Source organism: Octodon degus, unplaced genomic scaffold (genome assembly GCF_000260255.1).
Source record: "Octodon degus isolate 3935 unplaced genomic scaffold, OctDeg1.0 scaffold00156, whole genome shotgun sequence".
Taxonomy (NCBI): Eukaryota; Metazoa; Chordata; class Mammalia; order Rodentia; family Octodontidae; genus Octodon; species Octodon degus.
The window spans coordinates 3,218,970-3,227,028 of record NW_004524732.1 but is presented as its reverse complement, the minus strand read 5'-3'; the positions used below and the strand labels follow the sequence as shown (position 1 = coordinate 3,227,028).

Here is an 8,059-nt window from a genome sequence, read left to right as displayed (position 1 = left end):
ACTACACCCCAGCCGCACTAGTGAGATGCCGCGGAGGCTCTGGCCAATGGAGATGCTTCAGGGAGTGCCAAAGGCGCTGGTTTTCTTTTCTTTTTTTTTTTTTTAAAGAGAAAAAAAACACTAAAAGTAATGACACAATAAAAGTAAAAGAATTTTGAAACAAGCTAATAGGAAATTAGCAATAATCATTATTTTGCACATTGTTATTTTCAAAGTAGTTGCAAGATACAGGCATGTAAGATTGATAAAACAGTATACACACAAACTGATCCCTGCAACAAACTAAAAGAAATTTGTACTCTATCATTCCTATCATGTGTGTGTGTGTGTGTGTATGTATGTGTGCGTGCGTGTGTGTGTGTGTGTGTGTGTGTGTGTGTGTGTGTATTTTTATTTTCTTTTCCCTTCCTTATTTTCTCCTTTCACCATCCTGGTTGTTCTTTCCTTCTGGGCAGTTTCTTTCCTTTTTACAATATCTATTATAAATTTTGATTCTTATTTACTCTTTCCTTTTTTTGTTTTTGTTTTTTTTGTACAGAATAAAAAACAGTAAAAAAAAATAGAAGCAATACAGAATTTCACTAAACAAAATAATCGAAATTCAACAATGGTTGTTATATTGTATATTGTTGTCTTCAAAATAGTTGTTTGGATTACCAGATATAAGCATGAAAAATTAGTAAAAGAAAAAGTTATGAAAAATTGAAAAGGACAGGAAAAAAGTAAGCATTAACTTCCCCTTTCAACAGACCAGCAGAAATTAGCAGTATAATTATTCAAGCTATCTTGTGTATGTACATATATATTTCTTTTTCCCTTCTGCCTTTCTTTCTTTTCCCTTTCTCTCATCCTAGTTATGCTATGGAGAATTACTCAGCTATAAAAAAGATAAACTTGAGGCTGATATAGGTACATGGATGCAACTGGAGACGATACTCATAAGTGAAATAAACCAGACCCACATGCGTAAACATGATACTGTCTCCTAGTGTAAGAACCTGAAAGAGTAAATAAAATCTGAAAGGTATGAGAGATATTGTGAAAAGGAAAGGAGCTGCTCAAAGGCATGGATCTTATTTACTCTTCCAGGTTCTTGCACGGTGGAGACAATATCAAGTTTACGCATGTGAGTCTGATTTATTTCACTTATGAGTACAGTCTCTAGTTGCATCCATTTACCTATAAAATCCTCGAGTTTATCTCTATAGTTGAGTAGTACTCCATTGTTTAAAAATCATACACATTACATTATTTTTATCCATTCCTTAGCTGATGGGTATTTGGATTGTTTCCAAGATTTAGCTATTACAAATTGTGCTGCTATAAACATGTGTGCACCTATATAGCTACGTCATGACGTTTTTAATTCTTCTGGAAAAATGCCCACAAGGGGCAGAAGGCACTCCTAAATGAACATTCTGACTCTTTAGCTATGAGTACATTAGGTAACATGGGTACAAAGGGAGAGACATCCAGGTGGGCCCGACCCAGTCATGAGGAGTTCCTTAAAATGACAGTTTTATGCAGCCGATTATAGGAGAGCAAGTGAGAGAACTTTGAAACATGAGAAAAAGGATTGAGGGGAAAATCTTTCTCACAGAAGATGGAGGAGGCCATGTGGCACTGGCCTGATACAGGGAAGAGCTATGCCGGGTATACCGTGAGCAGTAAAATGATACTGTGTACAGTAGAGTCCACCAGTTACAAGAGTGACCCAAGAAGTAGATTTTTTCCCCAACTCCTCCAGGTAAGAATTTAGTTAACACCCCAGTGACAGTCTTATGAAATCCCAAGCAGAAAGCCCTTTCCCAACCTGGTTAGACTTCTGACTGACACAACTTTGAATCATAGAGTGGGTGTTCTTTCAAGCCGTAAGTCTGTGGCAATTTGACACAGACCACAAAGAGCTAATACAGTCATGTGGTCTTGTTTCAGCCAATGACTGGCCACATTTCTGACAGTAGCTTTACCAGATAGCCTAGGTGTAAGGAAGGCTGTGCCACCTACATATTTATAAGTACAATTGCTTAGGTACACAGTAATTAAATTAATACATTTCTTATAATTACCTCAGTTGTTCACTTTTCCTCCTTGGCTGTCTGAGGCTCTGTTGCCATCATGAATGACACAGTAACTATCCAAACCCAGAAGTTCATGACCAACCGGCTTCTTCAAAGGAAACAAATGGTCACTGATGTCCTTCACCCTGGGAAAGCAACAGTACCTAAGACAGAAATTCGGGAAAATCTCACCAAAATGTACAAGACCACACCAGATGTCATTTTTGTGTTTGGATTCAGAACCCATTTTGGTGGTGACAGGACAACTGGCTTTGGCATGACTTACAGTTCCCTGGATTATGTGAAGAAAAATGAGCCCAAACATAGACTTACAGGACACCGCCTGTATGAGAAGAAAAAGACCTCAAGAGAGCAGTGGAAGGAACGCAAGAACAGAATAAAGAAAATCAGGGACACCGCAAAGGCTAACGTAGGTGCTGGCAAAGTCAAAGGAGTAGAGATTCTGCAGTGCCTGTCTACAGTGACTGCGATTTTTTTCATGAGAGGATTTAATACTGTAAAACCTTCAAAAATTCAAACAAACAAAAAAACCCCAATTATTTCAGTTGTTAACATGACTGAAATAGCCATATAGTAGAGTTTGTTATCTAGTTAAATACAATGCTGTGCATTGTCAAAGTTGTATTGACTAATATTTGTATAGATCTTCTGGATATCAAAAAAGATTTCATCTAGGAAAAGCCTGGGGGATTCTATGTGAGCTGTGTTAAGTCGAAAGATTAACTGCAGTACAACTGTGTTCCATAGAATTTTATAGTATTTCTTGCTTTGATCACTGATACTTTATGACATAAGTCATAACTAGTTCTTATTGACATAAGGTGATTTCATATATATATATATATATATATATATATATATTTCTGAGCTCAAGCTGGGCATGTCTCTGGCATACACAGTGAGCACCCCTCCATACTTGGCTTAAGCCAAACTCCGTTGCAATTGTGCTGTGCTGCTGTCCTTAAGAAACATGCCCCCCTCTCCCTCTGCATCCCACAACCTGCCAGGCCCTTCAAGTCTCACCCTCTATGACGCTTCCGACACAGGCTCCCAGCGACCTGGGCAGCTTCCTCCTAACACTTCCCGGAATGTTCCTATGAGTGGTGGCTCCTTTAGGATTGAATCCTGTGTCTCTCTCTTGCCCTGTACTGTAAGCATCCTGAGTAGAGCCATGAGTGTCTTGCTCATCACTGGTTCTCAGGTTTCCAGCAGTTACTCAGGAATAAAAGAAGGGAGTGTGCAAAATCATTACGACACTTGGTCTGCGCTATGACTCTGCAAGATGTAAAGGTATTACCACCTCCGTGCTGGAGAAGTGGAAGTGGAAACGTGAAAAGGTGCGCACAAGGCTGTCACTTGTGAGGATGTCACCAAGCGCACAGGTCTCAGTCCAGGCAGCACGTCTGCTCCATATTTCTTGCTGCTTTGCTGCATTCTGTCTGCTAATGCCCCATCCCCTTGGCTCTGGATCTGAAAATTCAACCCCTGCAGCAAATGGCTAGGAAATGCAAGTGAGATTTCCCTGAACATAGAAAAGTCTTGTTCTTCTCCCCTTTTAGTGGGAGGACTTTGGAAAGGCATTTTACTTCAAATAGATATAAGAAATAAACACTTTCACCAGGTTGAATGCAGTTCATTCCCGTGGTTATTTAGATTAAAACCCCAGGCCAGAGCTGGGCCGACCTCATCTCACCATGCGGCAGAAGAGGGCACCAAGTTCCAGCCACACTCGGGAGCCACAGCTGGGGAGAGGCACATACGGAAACAGTTCAGCGTCCCAGAGCTCCCAGGTGTCCTCGAGGCCTGAAACTTGAGAGGCCCGCTGAACTTGGAGAGAGGTCAACAGCCAAATGCTGTGTTGTCCACTGAGCTAAGCCAGTGCAATTCCAGATACTGAAAAAGAACACTGTTTTCTTACAGCAGAGGCCTTTAGGATTTTCAAAGTGCTTCCACGAGTAGCATAGCCTTCCTTTTTTCCTGTCTACAGCAGTTCTAAAAGGTTTGGAAATGGGAAATGCAGCAAAAGTCACCATGACCATGGGACTTGGTGCTGCACAGGTTTGAGTCCCATTTCTGTGACTGTCCAGCTATAGGCCTTGAATAAGGCACTAAGCCACACTGAGCCTCAGTTTGTTCTTGTATGGGTGAAGATAGCAGTTCTCCATATGACAATCTACCAGGTGATGCACGTAAAATGCTTGGTTCATACATTCGAGAATTTCTGGATTTCACTTTAGGAATGGGCTTTCTCTGCAGTGAGGCTGACCAACAGTCACATCCTCAGGTCACTTCCATAGCTGAATAGTGGGCTGAGTAAATATTCATGGAGTGGCTCAATAAACAAGGGAAGATCTGTCCCAAGAATCCTTTCGTAATCTCGTTTGGGGCCTCAAAGCTTCTGGAATAAAGGGCTGTGATGGACTGGTGACTCGCAGTCCAGCAGACCTGCTATCTTTGTCCAAGTCAGATTGAAGGTAAAATCATTTCTGGTCCATTCTTGGGGAGTGAAAGAGGTTGGGGCGAGGTCCTGATGAATCCCACACGCAGCTGACAGGCAGGGGTGGCCTCATCAAGTAAGCCCTTGGCAGAGGCTCTCAGGGAGTTCTCACTTACCAGCCTCTGCAGACCGTCTGTCTGTCCACAGCAACCTCTGCTCATGATTGGGGAGGCCTGCGGCAGGCGACGAGGGGGTCCTGCTGATTGGAGTCAGCTCGAGAGCTGTCAGCTAGAGAGAGGGGGATATTGAATTCATCAGTCATGTTGACAGGGAGTACGGGCAGGGGAGAAGCCCTAGAGGGAGGGTGCAGCCTCACGTAGGGCAAAACTGTGCAGATGGAGGAGTCCCTTGCCTTTGGGCAGGGTGAACCCTTGAGCCACATTCATGGACTGAGATTTCCTCTTATTTTTAGTTAGTTTGTTTCAAATAGCACTAAATGGCGAATGATAAATGTGAGCTATTGGTCCTCAGTCAAATCGTATAAGAAAAACATGAGATCATTTTCTAAATTTTTTCTTAGCATTTTTAATGGATCCTTCACATAAGATGTTGCTTTTCCACTTCAGGAATGTTACTACTACATGAGACGTGGAAAAGACATTAGGATTTGTAGAACCCCTACCCTGTGATATGGATGTACATGTCTCTATTGCTTCATTTACTTTACTGGGAGGTGGGCATGAGTAATTCCTAAACTGTAGACAAAGAAACAAGGGACAAAGATGACTAACTCACAGGGTCACCTCACAAAATGGACAGAACTAGATCTTCAAGTCAAGCTGTGAATCTCAGAAGTGCGGGCAATCAGTGCTCCAAAAAACAGTAACAAGAATGAGTTGACCCTGGCTTGCTGTTGATTGAGCACACTGGTATTTTTTCACTGATTAAGCTTTGAAGCATTTTGTTTTTCCCCATGTGCTAGCTGGAGTCCAGCTAAATCACCCGATTAAATTTTCAGGTCAATTACCAGGCTCCGTGGCGTCAGCAGGTGCTGCCGTCCAGCCAACCTCTGAAAAGCCCTTCCTGGAATCTGCTCCAGAGCTAGGAGCCATCCGGATGGACCTCTTTCTACATTCTTGGAACTAGAAGGGACTGCGAGGTTCTCTACTCTAGGGCTAGCGCTGTGCTGACAGGCCCGGGTGGAGGCCGGGCTGGTGGAGCTGTACAGCTGACAGAAAGCCCAGCAGAAGCCTTCCCTGGCCATGATGCTGGGATGCTGAGAACTGAAACATGCCTTTGGTTCAGAGTCTACTCCCCTCTGCTGTCCCAGCCCAGCTTCCACACTTGGGATTCTGTGCCAGCTTCAATACTTTCAGGTTAAAGATTTTGAATCATAGGTCTGAAAGAAACGCGAGGGCTGTCGAGTCCAATATTCTGCTCTAGGTTTGGACCTCATCCACATCACCCCACCAAGTGCTTCACCATCTGCTTACCCTCCTCCACCACTGAGGAGCTCATTACCCCATTCCTTCTTCCGACAACGCAGCTATTAGAGATTTCTTTCTGTCTTTTAAATTGTTTCAGGCAGGGGGAGCAATGTAAACAAAGGCAGGAAAGAGAAAGAGCCTTGGACTTTCTCTCTTTTTTTTTTTTTCCTTTCTTTCTTTTTTTCTTTTTCTTTTTTTTGCGGAACCGGGGATTGAACTCAGGCCCTTGCACTTGCCAGGGAAGTGCTTATTCTACTGAGCCATCTCCCTGGCCTGAACCTTGAACTTTCAATGAAGATTTAGAACCAGGAGGCTAAGATTCAAATGTCATGCTGCCTACATAATCTTTGCTGGTAAACTGTGTGGACTTGAACATTTGTTTGCTCTGCTGTAGAATAGGCTAAAAATACCTATCCTAGCTACTCCATGCCCTTGCCAGAAGACCAAATAAGACAATGAATGATTATTTTTGTAAAGAAAAACCATTTTCTGTTGCTATAATACATTTCTTAAAAATGGGAAGTTGTGATTAAAAGAGGTTTACTTGCGTCAAAGTTCTGGAGGCTGGAAGTTCATGCGGTCCCATTTGTTTGGTCATTTGAGAGACCCTGTGGCAGATGGCATCATAATGGCAAGACTTCAAGTATGGTAGAGATCATGTGGTGAGCAGGAAGCCAAAAGCATTTGGACATTAGGCTTCCTCCTTTTAGAACAACTCAGTCTCACAAAAGCCAATCAGAGTTCTCTGAGAATACATTACTGCCTCCTGAGAGTGACATTCCATACCCTCCCACATCCTTCTGGACCCCAAGTCTTAAAGGTCCCGCCACTTCTCAGTGTCACCACACTGGGGACCAATCTTCCAACACAAGGACAGTTGAAGGACACACTCCAACCATACCCAAAGCAGAGCATGGGCATTCATGCCATGGTAGGTGTTACCGTAGATATGGTGCTCATAAGTTTTCTTTCTTTGGGAAAAGAACTGGTTGTTCTTATTCTGCCTTATTTTTCTACTTGTTGCAAGCTGAGAGACTTCTCACCTGCCATAAATCGAGAGGTAGCTCCTAGCCAGCTACGGCTCTTTAATGCACCCACAGTATTTCTTGATGACATCATTAAATGAAGTTTTCATTCATTTTTAAATTTCCTTTCTGGTTCTGGCATATTCTCTAGGCCTCAGTGACATTTGTGGCAACTTATACCTAAGATATCTGGAGCTTGCCCTGATGAAGACAAACGGCAAAAGAGTGAAACTGATAAATTAGTTTTACCTGACTACTTAAACCAAATACACATAGGTGGTTCTAGAAGACAGAAAGAAGGAGTGAAAAGATGTGGGCCTCTCTCTGCTTTCTCATAACCCATTCTGATTTTCCAAGATTATTTACTGAACACAGACCCCAAAGCAAATTCTACAAAATCTTTCTGAAATAGCATCTTCAGGTTCTCCAAACCTAGAAACCTCTTGATAATTGTGAGAGCACATTTTGGAAGACTAACTTGACATGATGTTCTTTATAGTCTATCATTTAACTTTGAAAATAATCCTTCATGTTAATTCTAATCCTTTTCATTATATAAATGTGGGCTGAGAGCTTATCCAAGTTTATAAGGTCAGTAGAACCAAAACAAGGACCCAATCTTCTCCCTTTAAAGTAAAAACAAGTACCAAAATCAACATCTGTTAAATGTGCATTTCAATAAAGATTTCAACATTGATTAAGTCCTTTCTCTTTCTGTGTCATCAATCTCACTTGTAGTCAAGTTCACATTTTTCCTCTATCAAATATAATCTACTATTGGGGGCCAGCTAGATAGCTCAGCAGACCAAAGCACTTACTTAGGCAAGCTTAGGTAAGTGCAGGGACTATGGTTTGATTCCCAGTGCCACATACTGCATCAGCCCCACCCCCAGGACGGGCTGAGACAGCCACAGAGTTAGTGTGGTGGCCCACGCCTATAATCCCAGTGCTAGGGAGGCTGAAAGCAGGAGGATCACCACTAGTCCAAGATCGTGACTCCCTGCAACAACCCAATACATCATAAATATA

General features: G+C 42.4%; 1 pseudogene; it reads left to right on the top strand.

The window, feature by feature from the left end:
• The first annotated feature begins 2,080 nt into the window (after nt 1–2,080).
• LOC105743717 lies at nt 2,081–3,181 on the top strand (annotated as a pseudogene).
• The last annotated feature ends 4,878 nt before the right edge of the window (nt 3,182–8,059 follow it).